The 18,740-nt window shown below is 39.5% G+C and overlaps 1 long non-coding RNA gene across 2 annotated transcripts in view; it reads right to left on the bottom strand.

Annotated features, from left to right (window-relative positions):
• Nucleotides 1–18,740, bottom strand: part of LOC137183227 (uncharacterized) — a 54,899-nt gene that overhangs the window by 3,422 nt on the left and 32,737 nt on the right. Inside the window, exon 4 of one of the 2 annotated variants that reach the window (XR_010928431.1) lies at nt 12,150–12,648. The exons of the other annotated variant lie outside the window; for it this stretch is intronic. This is a non-coding gene — a long non-coding RNA (uncharacterized lncRNA). Of the gene's footprint in view, nt 1–12,149; nt 12,649–18,740 lie in introns of those variants that run through there. 2 annotated transcript variants of the gene reach the window in all.

Consider the following 18,740-nt stretch of genomic DNA (forward strand, 5'->3'; position numbering starts at 1 on the left):
AAAGAAAAGAGAAAGAGGAGGGTGAAAGGAGAAGGGCACAGCACAGAAGCTCCAGGATGATGTCTTTAGCTCAGTCTGACAGTCGTTTATTCATAGACAAGGGAGAAATGAAGGAGCAGGCAACGTTAAAACCCACCCAGGCTGAGATGACGCTCTTGCTGAAAGAGATACTTATGGGGAAACTAACGAGTTTTCCCACAATAGAGAAGGGAATATACTGTATAGGCGCACAGAGGGACGCTGGGCCTTTGCTCATTTGGAGGTCTGCAGATTGAAGAATCGTCAGTGCGGCATTAAGCAATGCTTTAGGAATGGCTGCAAAGAAAAAAAGTCTACTTCGTGGTGGTCTCGCCAACAAATCAGCTCCAGCTCTATTGAACAGCAGGCTTAAGATATGTGTGGATAAATAACACGTTAACTACATAAACCAATAGAATACTTGCAGCAGCTCAGCAGACGACATCTACAACCCTGATGTTTTGTTGTCATTGGCTTTACTTCCTCATTGTTTCGGATCCCACAGACCAAACTTTATGTGTAAAAATAACAAGTGCAAAAATCAACTTTTTTTTATTCAAATACATAGTTTTTTTCTGATGCTATTAAAACACAATTTGTAGTATAAGTATTGCAGTGGTAACCCTTCCCCTTGCCAAAACTGGGCTTGCACATTTGGTAATGGTGGCAAAGTACAGAAAATTACCATAAAGCATTATTATTATACCAAAGAACATTTCATATTTTATATGTCATGTAGCCCTTGCAAGAACAAATATATATTCTTTTTGTTTGCCAAACAGTAATTTACAGACAAAAAACACATGTTATCCTACTCGGTGACACTATCTGACTCCCTGTTAGACCTCTTATGAACAAACTGGTATAAAACCACAATAACAGAAATCCACTAGGCTATTTGGGATTTGGAAAGAGTAGTGTATAAAAACTATCAACACTATTCGATTATCTGTCAACACCACTCACAGATACAGAGCCATTGAAGATCCCTGTATGTAACCACGTTTTACAGAAGTAACACATCATTTTTGTAGCATACTTCAGAAACTTGTCATCAGCTCATAATCATGTGTATAAAATTGGGGAGAGTTATGAAGTTAGCTGATAAAACGATAAATATGTTTTTGAGCTATTAAACAGATCCAAGGACCCCAAACAGAACATCAGGGTTGAAGGAGGGTGTTGTACTCTTTACTGTATCTGCTGCTCCCCTGCTACAGAGAGTTCAGTGAGTTTAATGAGACTGGAGCTGAGAGGAGGCCAGGTCTCATCTCACGACATTCACAAACAACACGCTGGCCTACAGAGACCCTCAGCATCGACCAAGGGGCCTGTGTTCCATCGGCCTGCTCTCCTCTGTTGCCCTGCAGGCTGAGCTTTGCCAGAGCACTGCCCTGACTTGCACAGCAGCCTCAGCAGGACTCAATAAAGCCCTGTGCCTCCTGTGTCATCCCTACCAGCTGTACACAAGGCCGGGAGTGTAGTGCTGTGTTTGTGTGCCGAAGGAGGCCTGTTTCATCTCCAGTGCCCATGTCACAGCAGTCCCGTACGGGTAAACCTAAAAACATCCAGCTGTGCACATGGAAACCAAGGAGACTTTCTGAGGATAAAACCGCAACGGTTTGCAGCTTGTTTTTATCAAACAGCTCACCCCACTCAAACAACCACCACACATCGACCTTACTCTGCATTTGGTGCAGTGTGCAGTGTGAACAGCAGATGGCAGCTCTGGTCCAGGTAGATGCAACTTGGGATAATGCACAAGAAAAAACAGTCTGTGTGTGCATGTGTGAAAGATGACAGGCAGAATAAGGGAAAGCTGGTTTTCGTATGGATGCCAGTTCAAGAGAAGATTAATTAGAGTGGAATTGAAAGTGACGACCCGTATTCAAAGCACCACAGACATGACAGCAGAGTTCAACGACACCTACAAAGGAAGATGTGGTCAGACAATTATCTGCAGCACAACGGCGATTAATCACAGTGCAGCCTGTCAATGTCAAACCCATCTGACAAAATGAGTCAAGTGCTATTGATCATGCCCGCCTTGGGTTTCACTTGCACTCACACTTTATCAGATGGAGCTAATTGGGAACATATTCAGTCTGTGGTCCTGAGAGATGTGTCTGTCAGGAGTCACATTCCTGCTCCGATTCTCTGATAGCCCATAGCGCCTGCAGTCTGGGTGGAGGACAGGCTGTGAGAGTAGAGTTTTTTGGGGGGGTTAGGGGGATGGTGGGGCACGGCAGCGCATTCAGAGGTGGATAGGTGAGTAATAAGTGTGCATCCTTTAACTCTCGCCGGGCATGTCCTCTGACTGGATTAAATATGTGCTGAGGATTTATTAGGTAGAAGACCTCTGGGGCCCCAGAAAAACTCCAGGGCTGAGCTGCCTTCACCTACACTTTTCTCCCACCTTATATTTTCTCTCTTTATACCTCACACAAGCTCTCTCACCTATTTTCATCTACCATCCCATCCGTTTTTAAACTTTAAACTTTTTTTTTTGCATTTTGCTCTTTCAAGGTTTCCTCCCTTTCATTGTCCTCTCAGCAGGCCATGTGTATGGATGTGTGACGTGATGGATTCTGTGATTATTATAATGTTTACTGCTTCGGCCTGGATACCTGCAGGTCTTTAAAGCAGACAGGTAGGCCAAGGGACCAAAGTGGCGGAGATGGTATTCAGATCCCTAAAAGTAGCAATACCAAAATTTGTAAAAATAATCCATTACATGTAAAAGTGTGGCAGAAAAATGTACTCAATGTTGAAAAATGGCCTATGTGAGTCTTATAATATTATATGTTAATGATTGATTATTACTGGTGCGTTGTGTAAGTAGCGTTTTAATTTTGTAGCTGGTTGAGGTGGAGCTGATTTGAACTATTTTATATACTTTTAGGCAGTTAAATGTATGAAAATGTAAGATGAGCATACACTTTATACATCTTGATGTCTTCATTTGTAAAGGAACTAGAAACAATATCTGTCAGATAAATGCTGTGGAGTAAAAAGTACTACATTTCCCCCTGAATTCTTGTGGACTAAAGGAAATGGAAATACTCTAATAAAGTACAAATACCTCTAATTAGCACTGATGTACAGTAATTCAGGAAATACATTTTGTTACATTCAGCCACTACCAAAGCAGTTTGTACAAATACATGTGACACCCTTTTGCAAAATCAGTGTTAGTGTTATATTCTATTTTTGTATTTATTTGATTGAGAGGTCCTACACAGACATTTTGAAGGTTATCAAGGCTGAAATTCTTTAAATCGTTGAAAATATGTGATGCAAGTGTAGTAAATATGGTTTATACATGTGTTTCTTTGGCCATAAGTCATTCCCTCCTCCCTAAAATGATCCCCATATGTTGAGCAGTGTTCCTGGCTTCTGATGAACCAACTATACATCGCTCTGAAGGATCTGTCCCAAGACCTGCATCAAACATGCTGGGAAGAAAGTGCAATCCTCATGGGATGGGTGGGGTGTTAGGTGTACCAGTCTTTCTCTTGGACTGTCATGGGCAAGCAGCAATATTGTAGTATAATAAATGTAGATGCATGTCAAGACCACATTGTATGGATTAGAAACTACAATCATGGGAATTATGTGTTTTTATGGATGAATAGTAGAGAAAATGAACCAACGTGACAAATGAAAACATTTTTTGGGGTTCAGTGTAACCATGAATGAGTGGATACAGTATTACAGGTCAAAGGTGAACATTCGCCTGTGCTGCAAGCGGAGAGAGAGGCTCGATATGAAGAGTAAAACTGTCTGGTAGTAGAGGAATTACTTTCATAACTGAGAATCTTACATAAGGTGTGATTTATTATCTTCTACACTTTAGTACTTTGGCAATTTCAGAGTAAATATCAATTTAGTGATTGATTCCTGAGGTTTCTTTTCATTCAGCACAATCTCCGTTTTCTCATTAAAGCACAATGCCATCATGAATGTAATATTTTATCTGGACACATTATTATTACAGTGAGAGAATGTGATGTCATATCTCACCTCTTGCACTACACATCATGGGGATCTCATAAGTTTAGACCTGCTCTATTTAAATGAGCACAAAAGGGACCTCCTGGTATAAATCTAAACCTGACTCCCACCTCCTTCTCATCAGACATCAGTGAAAAGTCAGACCGTTACCAGTAAGCAGACCGTAGCAGTGTATTTCTCTTTCAAGCAATCAGTGATGGAAACTCCAATTAAGGTGGTGGAAAAAGGTGGCTACTGCTTTTAAAAAATCAGTGCAGATGTGCAGGTAAGTGACCATGTGGCAAACCTTGGCTGCACAGTGCCGGGCTCAGTGCAATTTCCGCCTCTAATTGGACTTCCCACGCAATGCCTGCTTCCAATCATTCCAGAGAGCCGGCGCAACACAGGCTAACTGGCATGATGGTGGACCACAGTTGGACAGATCATGGAGAACTTCAGGACAGAAAATTGAAAGTTAATTGACTGGGCAGGGATTTGAAATTGCACACTTTCTGGCTTCATACAGCTTTTGTCTATGAAAGTAATAATATGATCAGAATAAGACACTTTCCCAAACAGTTGAAGGACCCCATGGAGTTGCCACCCACCACAATATAGAATATTTGAGCCTCATCGATTGTCTACACCTGCTATTCTAAATCTTCCCTTAATGCTTAAATCCTGCCAATGCCATCCTTTGTTAAGAATTTCTCTCTTCCTTTGGATTTCCTCTCTTCCAGAGTTGCCTCACCTGGAACCAATCTGTAACACAATCAAAGTGTCCTAACATGAAAGCTCAGTTCCTTCCTTTGATAGTCCATTTCTCTCCACACTTGTTCTTTTCTCTTTTCTCTGGTAGCTCAAACAGCCATGTCTGGAAAAAATTCAGCTTAAAATAGAGACCCAGTCACTACGCATTATGCAAATTTCCTTGAAACAATTCATTGGTGCTCTGCCTTTTGCTTTGCAGACAACAGAATGGGCCCTTTGTCTAAAAATAAGTGGTGCATAATGAAAACTAAGAGCCTTGCTTGTTGAGAAATTGAGAACATTGTTGCAAAGACCTTGAGAAATGTGAGATAATGAAATATAACTAGGAGGAGGACTGACTTGCGCTGACCTTTCAAGTATCATTTACAATTATAATCTAGTGGTTTCACAAAGCAATTGTTCAAAAGCAGATGAGAGCCAGTTTTTAATGAAATAGGAAGCGTGAAAAGTGGAAAGAAGAGTGTAAGATTACTTTTTTCAAAGCTTATTCTGTTTCCTCATCATTGGATTGCACTCATCCATCCAAAGCGTTGATTGCAGCTTCTGGATGAGTTGACGCTTATAGTTTGTGTGCTGCATGCTCATCAGTCATCCCATCATCCCGCTCAGCCTCCAAGTGTGTCTGGGATCGCAGGGTGATTAAACTCTAATAGCAACCTCTTGAGAAGTCCGGGGGGATTACTCGTGAGTCAACATGCCAGACCCCATTTCCTCCTCACTCACTGCTGCCTCTCAACACCCAACAGGCTCCAGCCACAGTAGATCTCCACATGGAACTTGTATAGATTGAGGAAACCTTGGAAGTGACCCTGCATAAGACCTTACACATACACGAGGAACAATGCCAAGAAACGTCCCATTTGTGCCAAACATTAAGTCATTTACTATACTGCAATTATAACTTGAAAATGTGCCACAAAATACCAATAATTGCTTTTGTTTGATCATCATGGTGAATACAGATACGTTAAACAAACAAGTAATCTCACAAATACTTGATAATGTTTTAAGTTGTTTGAATACATTTAATAAAATACCAAAAATATCTTTGGACTATTGGTTGGATAAAACAAACAATTTGAATGTCAACTATGAGAAACAGTAATGGGCATTATTACTATTTTCTCATATTTATAGTCTAAACATTTTATAGACAATTTCTATTTGAAATCTAATATGCACTCACTATACATGCACCTACATATTGTATATCCTGAAAAGACAACTGTGACCTCCAGAATAGACAGAACTCTTGTAGGAAAGGATTCAATATTGAGCTGCAAATGTTTTGCAAAAATCCTTTGTGTTGATTTAATATTGTAGCAGCCTGTATAGCTGACACTAGTGGGAGGGATGCATAGATTCATGCTGTTTATGCCAAATGTTGCAACACAAACACGATTAATTAGAATCACATGATACTTTTACACCCCTCAGTTATAAAATGTTGGTGATCATTTGCCTGTGGCAGTCTCATCTTGTTCTGAGCTGAAACCAGACAGGGTCTTCTGCAACTCAGACATATTTCAACATTAATGATCTTCTGCAGATCACTAAGATGATTGATATCCTGACTGTAGCTTGAATGAGTCCAGCTATTCTTTTCTTAACTCTTTCTTTTTTTTTTTTTTTTTATCAGAAAAGTCTCTCACAGGGTGCTTTTTGTTTATCATATCACTCTTTGTGAAATCTGGACATGGTTTATATTTGAATAATTGTAAAACTACATGAAAGATCATTTTTGCTAAATTTTGTTTATATCAACAATCTTTTGTGTGAATGGGACGGGTGCTTCATGATGGGTGCTTTCCCAAACTGCCGTCAAACAAAACTGACTGCAGCCAGTGATTGAGACGCCTGTCATAGTGCTAACATGTCAGACATCTTGTTTTGAAACTTCCCACGAGCAACAACACAGTGGCCGTTATCCAGTGTCCAGTGGCTCGGTTGAGACAACGTATGCTGCTCCTCCATGTGACTTTAATTGAGTGATTAGATGTAATTCAATAAGCAATCGAAGGGCAATGCGCGTGAGTTTGAGGCGTAAAGCAAAAGAGCACTGGTGAGTGGACCCTTTGTCCATGACCCTCCATCATCGCTGCTACCTTTCAGCATAAAATCACGCGCCCTGATCGGCCTCTGGCCAGCACCCCTGTGTGGACCCCTCCGCTCTAATTGTCTAGGCCACCAATTTCAGGAACCACGCATTTTGCAGGTTTAATGCTCAGCCTTGCCATGTCTTGTGTTTGCCATGTGAGTCACTATCTTTAGACTGGGATCAACCACACAAAAACATCTCAATTATTATTGTCTGTGAGCAGAATTTCCACAAATCCCGTTGCTGTGAAACTTTGTTTTGGAAACTATTTCCATCAGTGAACTCTGATTGTCCAATCAGTCCAAAGCCATCATACCAAGCACATCAGAGGACGTTTCTCTGTGCTGAAGAGAGACGACCTCACTGTTTTCAACAACTGAGAGAAGAAAGCTTAGAATTCAAGAACATCAGTGACACAGGATTGTGAAATTACTTCGAATTGTGACACAACTTATCCCAGCTTGAAATATTACCCCTGCGTGTGGACCCATTAGCCCCACATTCACACAGCTGTTTACTGTCAGTCTGCCCCAGTTCATGCAAATTTGGCAGGAAATGGCTGGCATCATAATAAAGAAAATGAAAATGGCTCGCTCCATAGCTTTACTATGATGCAGTGAAATAGTTCCATAAATTACTTCAAGTCTGCTAATTCTCAGAGTAAATCAAAGTCCCCAGAGGAGCTGAAGTCTGTAAAATATGGCTCATTACTAAACCGAAGGGACACAAGCCCTCAATGGGATTAGAAAGTCAAGGCTAGTTATAAAATATAAAAGAAAATGTTAATTTTAAATCCAGGATTGTAGAAATGTCAGAAAATTCTCGCCACCATTTGAGGAGCTCCCTTGTGGAAGCAATCTGGGCAAATGTGTGTGTAGACAAGTGTATTATCCAACATGTGTCTTTAATGCTTGGTCAGCCCACTTGCCAACTGTCATATTGTTAAAGATAGACTACACCCTCTTGGCTTGTGCCAAGAAGGCCCATAGATTTACAGTAATACCCTGCTGCACAATATTGAGAGCAGAGGCCTGCAGGGCAGCCAGAGGCCCTATTCTCAAGTTATATGTTGTAAAGCTTTGTTACTATAATTGTTACAGACTCCTGGAAGTAATGATGACTACTGCAGCTGACTCAGATCACGTCTGAAGCCACAAATCACAGTTAAGTCAGCATCAAATGTAGAGTGTTTGTATCAGAATAAGCAAAATGGGTCTGCATTTGATGTTGGGATGCTAACATTATATCTATGACTGACATAGTTGAGTGTTTAACATTCATAAAATGATACTCAACATCTGGTATTAGACCTTTTTGTCAAATGGGAAGATAGACCTGTTTGTCTGTTTCCAAAATGAGTATTAGAAAAATAATATTACAGCAATACCACTGCATAGTCATACACACAAGAAAACAAACACTGGATGAAGTGTGAATTTTATGAACCCCAATAAAATATTTTTTTGAAGTAAATTAATGAATAGATTGTAAATAATGATTATTATTATTGGTGATGATGTTGTTATTGTAATTATTTTTTACCAATTCAAGAAAGAAAATGCAAGAAAATACACACAGTGACATAAGGGCCATCAAATCACAATAAATAAATAAAATAAAAGTAATAAATAAAATTTAAAAAATGCCATACAAATGATTAGAAAAGTGATAAGCTTTACACATTTAATTTTACCATATAAGCCATAATTTGACTTGAATATTTTTATATTAACAATAGATCAGATCACTATGTGTAATGTGAAAGAGATCATTTGTTGTAATGAACCCACAGAAAATAAACAACAGACTCTGCACTTCCTCTCAGCTCTGCGGGGCATTTTAGCATCTTCAGCTCATTGTTTTGGTTTTACTGTTTTAGTTTTCACTGCTCTCTCAACTTGTGTCCGGTAGCAGCAGGCAGCTGTTTTCAGCAAAAAAGCTGTGATAAACTGCCTTTACACTACCTGCCCAGCACCAAACGGCGGACAGACTACATTAGAAAACAGCCGGTGAAAATCGTGCAGCATTTAGCAGCTAAATAGTCAGATATTTCCTTCAGGAGTTGGTGGAGACCAAAACAGAGCTAAAAAACGGTGAATATTGGACATATGTGATATGGTAAGAAACATGATTCTAAATGAATTATAATGTTCATTCATATATGCTGGATGTGTAAACTGTTTGCTTATGTGTGTCTCTTATTATGGATATTATGAACCTCAATGAGTTGTAGTTTTGTAGCTTTAACCTTCAAAAGGTTGCCACTCGAGCTTTTGGAATCTGTTTGCTAATATGTGCCCTTCGGTTCAACCCCAACACAACCCTGACAAACTTATTCTGGGAGATTTGTAATTTCTCTTTGAGTGTTTTTCCCAGACCCTCAATCCATGAACAAATTAAGCAATAAAATCAACACAAGACAAGAGTAAAAGGTGACACGTTGTTTAAAGTGGCCGTGAACGGATATGGCATTAGAGACATGGAGACACTGGCAAGGCTGTGAACTAACATTGTCCTGTGGTGGTTGTGCAGGGGTGAGTAGGACACAGAGTCTCTGCAGCCGTTTGAAAGAGGACAAGGCAGTTGTTCAACAAGTGTCCTCCAAAATTAAGTGCAGGGAGCATGACTCTGATTAGGCGCCATGTGAAAGAGCTTCTTTCTTGTCTCAATGAGGACATTCCTGACAATTAGGAGGATGAGTACAGCCCTGTTTGTCTCTCGGAGGCGACCTTGTCTCTTGGGTCAGTGACTACCTGGGAGCCTGAGATGCACAGGAACCATGTGATTCATGTACATGCAGCTCTGCAGTGCCAACATGAACACACAGCAGGTGAGGAGCCCTCCACTGTTAAATAGGGTCACTAATCATAAGAGGGATTACATCAATTACAGTAAATGCTATTATTATTGTTCATGTTAGTTACAGATGACAAGAAACAAAGAAGTGAAACAGATACAATGAGAGAAACTTTATGGATTTTTATCTTTCACTACTTCATGACAGACATGTTTATTGGGCCAATGTAGATTCTAATATGACTGAGTCATGGGGCTTTATGCTCAGCTGCAGAGCCAACCATGTCACTTGGTCAGGATATTTAATGGTGCAACCACAAAGCCAAATCCGGATATTGCCTCCTGGGACGCTGAGCAATCACAAACGCCAATCCTTGGCACTAAATGTTACAAAAATACTGTGAGCGATGGAGTCACAAATGAAAAAAGGCGGATAATAAAAGTGGCATGAGTGAAGAAAAGTTTGTGCATGTATTTGTGTGACTTTGAGAAACAGAAAAGTGGAATGCAGCAAAGACATTTATTGTTGTCTTGAGTTGAAATTCAGGAAAAGAGGTGTTTACAAGACCAGAGAGCAATAAATATTGGCCTGGTGACCTTGCACCTTCATCTCCACTTCATAAGGGCAGCACAGCCTATGAGCCAAACAGAGGCACACCAGGTCATCTCTTTTTCTAAAAAAAAAAAAGACTAAGTGTCGACATCCACATTAGTGTCTCTGTGAGGCTGTAGCTAGGCATACCGATACTTTGAGCTAAATGCTAAGCTCATGCTAACATGTTAAGCAGCTACAATGTTTACCGTGTTCACCATCTTGCTTTAGCATGTTAGCATGCAAAGTTTGCTAATTAGCACTAAACACAAAGTAAAGCTGAGGCTGCTGGGAAGGTCATTAGTTTTTCAAGTATTTGGTCATAAACCAAAGTATTGGATAAATTAAAATTTAGACCTGATGGTAGCGCTACATGAAAAGTGATTTCAGTTCATCCTGAGGGAGACATGCATGTGTGGACCAAATTTCATGGCAATCCATCCAGACATTTTACTCAAAACCACAAATGTCAACCTCATGGTGGCAGTTGAGGAAAAGTCAGGGGATCATCAGGATTCATCATCAGGGAACCACAAACATCTTTACAAAAGTTTGTGCCAATACATTGAGCAGATGTTGAGATATGTCACAGGATAAATGGAAACTTTAACCTGCTGGATTCGGAGGAAAAGTCAAGGGATCGCAAAAGTCCCTATGACTCGTCCTTTGGGCACCATGAATGTCTGTACAGCAGTTCATGGCAATACATCCAGCAGTTGTTGAAATATTTCAGTCTAGAAGTGAAGTGATGAAGTGATGGACCGGCCAACAGACGTGGCTAAAAATCCTTCATTTTCTATTGTCTAAATCAACAAAAATCTACATTTGATTCCTCAAACCACAATTTCCCTTCTAAGCTTTTTGAGTATTTTTGACACTTTCCATAATAAATGAATATTCAAATGAAATATTACAATATTACAACTCTCTATTACGACTATGTCTTTTGGTTTGAGATGAAAGTTAAGATAGAAATTTCACATTTTGTCTGTTGTGGGTCTTTTCATTGTTGTACTGGGTAACTGTTGGATGAATCCATATGAAACACTGCTGTGCAAAACGGGTCACTGAGGCAAATATACAACTGATTATCAAGAGAAAAAAGCTGGAAAGAAGTATAGAGTGGTGATGATAACTATCGGGTCAAGATATACTCTATCCTCGTGTCCCCCCTTAAACACATGTAGGCTGGTGGGGGAGGAATAGGAGGCTGGGTTAGTCACCAGTCACCCACAGTGTCTTCCTGTTTAACCTCCTTTAAAGCAAGCTCTCTATTGGATTAATATTGGCCTGAGGGAGAGAGAAGGTATAGGTAACCTGAACAGAGGGGAAAGGGGGGTCAGCCAACTGTTTCAAGTGAAAGTGGAATTTGGGGCATCTGTGTTTGTTTGTAATTGGGTATGTTGGGACTGACTCTGACATCCTGCAAAGCCTAAGGGGTAGGGCAGAGGTTAGCAGTCGTATCCCACTTGTATTGACTGGCGCTGTTGAACGTTGAACATCCTTTTTTTCACGTGTATCACCATTAAGTTTAGGAATATAAAATGATTTTTGCTGACCTGTGAACTTGCATCTCAACCCTCAAGCATGTTATCAGAGCCTGTTGGGTGCGGTGATGTCAGCACACTATCCCTAACAGAGATAAAAGGAGCCAACAGGTTTCTGATGACAGCTTCTCTCCTCGCCTCCTCGGAGAGATTTGATTTTCTGGAGCTTTGCAGGCATGCCAGTGCTTTCCTCAGCTACTGGCAAGTAAAATGTGGACATCATGCTACCTGTGCAATACGCTAAAATCATATGACTGCGATTTGAACTCATATATATATAATTTTCAGCCAATATTGCAATCTCAAACTGTGTTTTGAAGCAAAACACTGATAATAGATCTCAATATTTATTGAAATATTAGTATGTTGCAAACTCTGACATGGGATAGCACAGCGCTCCAGGAACGGCCTCCTATGGCCCACCTCTGAAACTCCTGGGGTGAAAGGTTACTGCTGTGACAGTGCCGGCTCATCTGAGGGTCTCTCTTTACCCCAAAAGCAAAACACCCAAGGGCAGAATGGTGGGCTTGTCTGGCCACCCCAACCCGACTCCCCAGGATCCTGGCAGGGAGGCAGAGAACCCAGGATCAGGGCTCCCCCCTGCACAAATACAGACGGGGTCGTGGGTCATCTGGGGAGCTCACACAAGGCTTTCATCCCAGAGAAGCTCATTTCAGGGGAATGCGGCTCTTTCTCCATCTAGATAGGAGTCCTGCTTGAGCCCTGTGTGGCTGCGCCTGAACCCTGGATCGACAGACATGTTCCCTCAGACCCGTTTGTTTTGTTTTGGTCCTGCATCTCTGTGCACATCCCCTTGCCTGGTCCAGACACTGCTGTGGGAAGATCAGGCTGGGTCAGCACACACATGGTGTTCTGTTACAATCCAAACACTTACTAAAACTGTATCAAACGGGCAGATAGAGAAGACCTGGGTAGAAAAATAATGTTGCAGTATTTTTGGCTATTATCTTGCATGGTCTTGAGATGATAGCAGTGGCTGACATTCATAGACTCTTGTGCCTTAATTAAAATATGTATGAACAAAATGCTCACATAGCTAATATGACTAACACATACTGCCCACAAACATATTGTGAGTAGGAGAGACTAAAGCTCAAGGTGGAGTATAATTCCCTGTGTATTTATTTAGTTCCCAGCCTCCACAAAGCCACGTCAAATGTAATTGGGCAATTACACTGTTTAGAAACAATGCAAGCCGTGTTACATCTAATTAAATGAACTCAGCCATTTTCCCTGCAGAAATATGTACACCAAATAGATACTCTATAGGCTCAATTATAATAATTTAGACTTCAGTACACAGAAAGGTCTGCAATGGACAGCAACTTCATAATGATCTGAGAGGATGCAAGTTTGAAGTGTAATCAGTCCTCCAGGTAATTTGGCCTTGTTGAGAACAGACAAAAAAAGTCAGCATGTTAAAGAGTACTTATTGTAATTTATGGCTAGAGTAAACAGTAAACATAAGTACGTGGAAATGCAACTAGTGCTATTTTCAGACAGAGCATTTGACTTGCATTAGGCTGCCCTTGAATGTGAGCCTTTGTATGAAATTGCTCAGGAGGTGCACGTTGCAGCTTGCTGTGATAGAAACCACTTCGAAGTATGTGTCTACAAATAGTTTACAATCATTATTTGACTAATAGGAAGACGAGGGAAATATTAGAATACAATCATTTCAGTAGTAGACTTGTAAAATTGTGCCTTCATAGTTTCTTTTCATGATGATTTGGGAACAAAGCACATCTGGCTTTCTCCAGCGATATTAAAGCTAATGTCAAAATTACAGGATATTAGTGTAATCTTTTCAGAATGCTCGGCACATGGCATAATTTCTGTCTGCAATCAATTTACACATCATTAACAGAGAGACTCATTATCTTCATTATCTCCCGTGTTCGTTTGCAGCGACTGATCTTCCACAAGCTCACGCCAAAGATGCCCTCTAGCTGTCATCAACTAGTGCTCAATATAAGGACATTTAACACCAGCACAGAGATGTTTCTTCTTTTGGAATATATTACTGTTGTGTATGTGTGTGTGTGTGTGTGTTTGTGTGTGTGTGTGTGTGTGTGTGTGTGTGTGAGTGAGTGTGAGTGTGAGATCTTGTGTGATATTTGCAGCATGTGTCTGCAACTGTTCAACTCGTCCTCTGACGTCTTCCATATGTCCCATGTTTGAACAATCATGAGTGCTGCTTCAGTTTTTACATTATTAGAGTGAGGCGCCTCCATGAATATGTTAACACTATAGAGTGATAAATATACTCCACATCCAAGCCTCCAAATGAAAGATCCATTGATAACTCTCTGCCTTTATAAAATGCACTAATTATGTGTTGCTCTCAGGTGGTATCATTCTCGATTTTATGGTCTTGTAATTTCTCTGTGTCTAAATGTTTTTCTCTACATGTTTTATTCATCATCTTCTTACTGGATTGTAATATTGATCTACATGTATTCTGTAAAATAACAGTGAATCTACCTCAATACAGTCCGATCAGCACAACAGTGTTATTCCTACATGTGGTGTATTTGCATATTATTTTTATCAAGAGCAATAGTAATAAAGATAGTATTATAATTAATATTTTCATCATTGATTCATCTGCAGATTATTTTATCAGTTGTTTTGTCAATAAAATAATCAAATAATAAATGTCCAAGCGGACATCTTCAGATTGTGTGTTTTCTCCAGTTAGTCCAAAACCAAAATATTCAGCTACATGGACAAAGAAGAACAGCAAATTATCACATCTGAGCAGCTGGAAACAGTGAATGAAAATAAAACTAAACAAATTGAAATGATTAAAGTTCTGTCAACTGAATAATCAATTAATCAACTAATCATTTCAGATATTAATAATGAATGAATGAATGAATGAACAGTAGTAATTATGAATGATCCTAACCCTAACAGGTTTGATATAAATTCCAGTGAATATTGTAATCAATTGTATCAACCACCAGCACAAAAACCTCCTTCCAAAATCTTCTTTCCAAAATACATTCATTTTTTTTTTACTTTTTTAATAAAAAAAGCTGTCAGATACTACAGTTTTTATGATCTCTGATGATTATTTATTGAACCAATCATCAATTGATGTCAAAAATACTAAACTAAAGATTCCCATCAAAAATTCCTCAAACCCAAGTTACTGTCTTTATACTGCTTGTTTTGGCTGACCAACAGTCCGTTTATATCACATAAGACAAAGCAAAGCAGCAAATCCTCACAATCCTCACAGGTGAGAGTGTGTTTTCTCACCACTGAGATGCTGGAACTAGAAAATGTTTGGCATTTTTATTTGAAAAATAACTAAAACAATTAATCGAATATAAAAATAGTTGACTAATCATTTCACCTCTATTATGATAAAGATTACAAAAAAGGATACAATTATTGTTTGTTGAGGTTAATAAAGTGAGATTAAACATATTTTTCCTCTCTACATCCTTGCTCATACAGTATGTGTCCATATTCTGTGTTGGTTGTTGCAGTGATGATGGATGAAGATTTACTGCTGTATGTCTCTCCCTCGTGGGTTAACTAGCCATGGCTAAACCAGATATAGAGCTGCGAGATGAAGGCAGCACAGCATCCCCTCTGTCTGCCCCTGCTTGGTCCTGTTTATTGAATTATACATCAGTACAACCGCTGCCTCTTTTTTCTCTCCCCTCATCTCTGCTTAATTTGATCAGAGAATCTGCTGATGCAGTGTGTGCCCAGCTCATGTGAAACCAATTTAAAGCTACACATAAAAATCTGGTGTCTCTTTCTAACTCTGACACACACATACAGGGTGTGGTGTGTGCCGTTCGTCAAAAGATTGGAGAGACCCCCTTTCTAGTAACAATCTGTCTTTACAAATGGCTCGTCCACAGGTGAGAGAGGGGTTTCTTGAATTCAGTTGGACACTGAAGCAAGTGGTAGTGATTGTGAGTTGAGGGATGTTTGCAAAATGTATGTGGTTTAAAGGATTGTGTATTTACACCACATGCAGATAAATATTGTGGCGACATCACCGAGGCTCATCTTCTTGTTGCCGTGACAATGTTTTGTGGATGGAACAAGCGATTCACAAGAGATGTAACTGTGTTGCAACCCGTCATCTTCTTATTATCATGAGAACTTGACTCATACTCTCTAACTACCTGTAAACTCACACACTCACACAACCCCCTCCACAACAAATACAACACTTTTATACAAAAAACAAAATACTTCCCATGATGAGTAAGAGCACTCACGCCATTGTGCGCTGAATACAGATCCACTCCTGGACTTTTAAAGGACAGGTTCACAATTTTTCAAGTCGTCTTAAAACAACAGTCAGGTGTCCAAATGAACATTTACACAGGTTTTGCTTGCAGTGATCATTCCTCCTGTTCATTAGAAGATGCCTTCCTAATGCACTTCATGTAAATGATGGGGCACAAAACCTACAGTCCTTGTTTTGAGCACAAATGTATGAAAAAGTTAGGAGAGAATATGAGGCTTCAGCTGTCTGAGTTAGTCAAATAAATTGGATATCTTCCACAGTTACAATCTTTTTTTTGGAAAAAAAATTCCCTCTATGTGTCTTGATGGACAGTGTTTCCCTGTTCAGCTACAGTGGAATGATCGTAACAAAAATAGGGAATCTGGCACCAAAAAGACAGTAACTTTGAAAGATATTGACTTGATTTGACTTATTTGGACAGCTGAGGCCACATATTAGCTTCAGATAAACTTTTGAATAATGTTTTTTTTTTTTTATGGAAGAAAGACTGTTTTTTTCCCCACATCACTTACATTGAAAGTGCATTATGAAGGCCTCTAATAATGGTCAGTATGAAGAGGAGGAGTGATTAGAGTAAAAAAAAACAACAAAATAAAATAAGAAAAATGTGTCAATGTTCATTTTGGCATCTGACTATTGTTTTAAGACAGACTTAGCCTTTAGACAACCTATCCTTTAAGACATGTAAAAATACTCTGCTTTGAAAACAGTAATAATTTTTCAGTTTTTTCAGTTAAAATTCTTTAAACTACATCTACTCCTTCTCCCTCACTGAAAAATCCTCTCTCTGAATATACAAAAACTTGTCATTTCAAGAGTTAAACTGCTGGACATAAGATGTCTCCTACTTTGCTGAAAGGTTTCATGGAAGTTTCAAGTTTCCACATCATACTTATGTAAATTGAATACTGGACCACTATTGGCCTCCAAACCAACAAAAATCCTGTTCCTATACTGTTCATACAAATGTTTAACTCATATTTAAGGTGAGCATAGCTTTCTCATACATCATACTGCACAGTGACGGTCAAACATTCAAGTGAAGTTACAATAAGCACAAGGGGACTTTAGTGTACTGTCACCTGCAGGCACAGCAGATTAAAAACGACAAGGACAATGCTGCAACGAGGATTACTGTGGCCGACACAGAAGAGACAATGCACGGAGAAACATCACCCCCAAAATAGACAGAGCAGCCCGGCTGAGGAGGCGCAGCTGGTATATAAATTCCCAACATTCCTCTAATTACTAAAAATTTCCATCTATGAGCAGGCTGGGCATCACAGAAAACAAGTTCAAGTCCATGTCTAGTTTCAATTAACTGCTGTTGTTGTTCTGCTGTTGGGACATGTGAGCGTCTGCACAAGCAAATAAAAGTCACAGACAGACCACTATAGACTTTGATCATCAACTTATAAAAAGTTGTTTTCACAGAAATGCTATTTCAACATATTTTTACGTCAAAAAAATGTTCCCATAAAGCAAACCAACAATATACTTCCCATCTCCCATCCCTAACCTTTCCCACAACTAGATATGACATTGCTGAGACATAAAGTTTAACCTAAAGCACTTTCTCCAGCCCATTACCCACCCCGTCATGCCTCTCATACAAGAAACCAATAGCCAGGGGGAGTTTTCAGGGACCCTGCTGGTGATACACATGAGGCCTGTGCCAACATAAACCCCAGAGGCTCTGAGCTGCCGCATCAGTGGAGAACCCGTCCCCTCAGCAGTGAATACCTGGACGCGGTTCCTGCTGGAAGTTAAACACACAGGTCGCCATTTAGTGAAAACCTTTTAGAGAGAATGCCATGCATGAGCGATGGATATCTGTGACAGCTGAGACTTTAGCCTGTAGCAGTGGAGTGGTTTTTATTAAGGACAACAGAAGCCTGTCAGTCATGTTTGTTTACCTGCCTGACAACCTTTCACTTCTTATTTCATTATTGTTACACTTCAATCACAAAATGTTGTATCAGTTTTTTTTTTTGTTTCTTTTTGGGTTTTTTTTTTTTTTTAACAGGATGTGAAAAGGACAAGTGGAAAGAGAAAGACAATGAAATGCAACCAAACATAAATCAAACTAATCAACCAATTAATTGTCTTTCATTTTGAGCAAGTTTTTCTCATCAGCACACAAAAACCAGGCATCTCTCTCTTTGCACACACACACACACACACACACACACACACACACACACACACACACACACACACAGAGAGAGAGAGAGAGAGCTTAGTAATAGCTACATAAAATGCAAATCAATCTCTTCATGTCTAAATTAAACGCAGATAAAAATAAAATTGAAAAAGTTGTTTTCATTTTAACAATGGAAAAAAAAAAAACACTGAACAAATCTTACAACACTGAGTGTGATTATTTAGAAGTCAAAGGAAATGGAGATTTTCTGTTTTAGCAAACAAATAGAAATATTCAACATTCAAGTTCCTTTGAAAACATTGTAAGATACCAACTATTTAATACTCTGGTGTCAAATAAAGAGCTGACATGTTTCTTCTGTGTCATCGCTTGTGTCCATCACAGTGTTGACAAAAATACTGATGTGCAGATAAATGGTGAGAATGCAGTCAAAGTGAGAAACTCTTTCAGCTGCTTGT

This window comes from Thunnus thynnus, chromosome 5, assembly GCF_963924715.1.
Source record: "Thunnus thynnus chromosome 5, fThuThy2.1, whole genome shotgun sequence".
NCBI classification, from domain to species: Eukaryota; Metazoa; Chordata; class Actinopteri; order Scombriformes; family Scombridae; genus Thunnus; species Thunnus thynnus.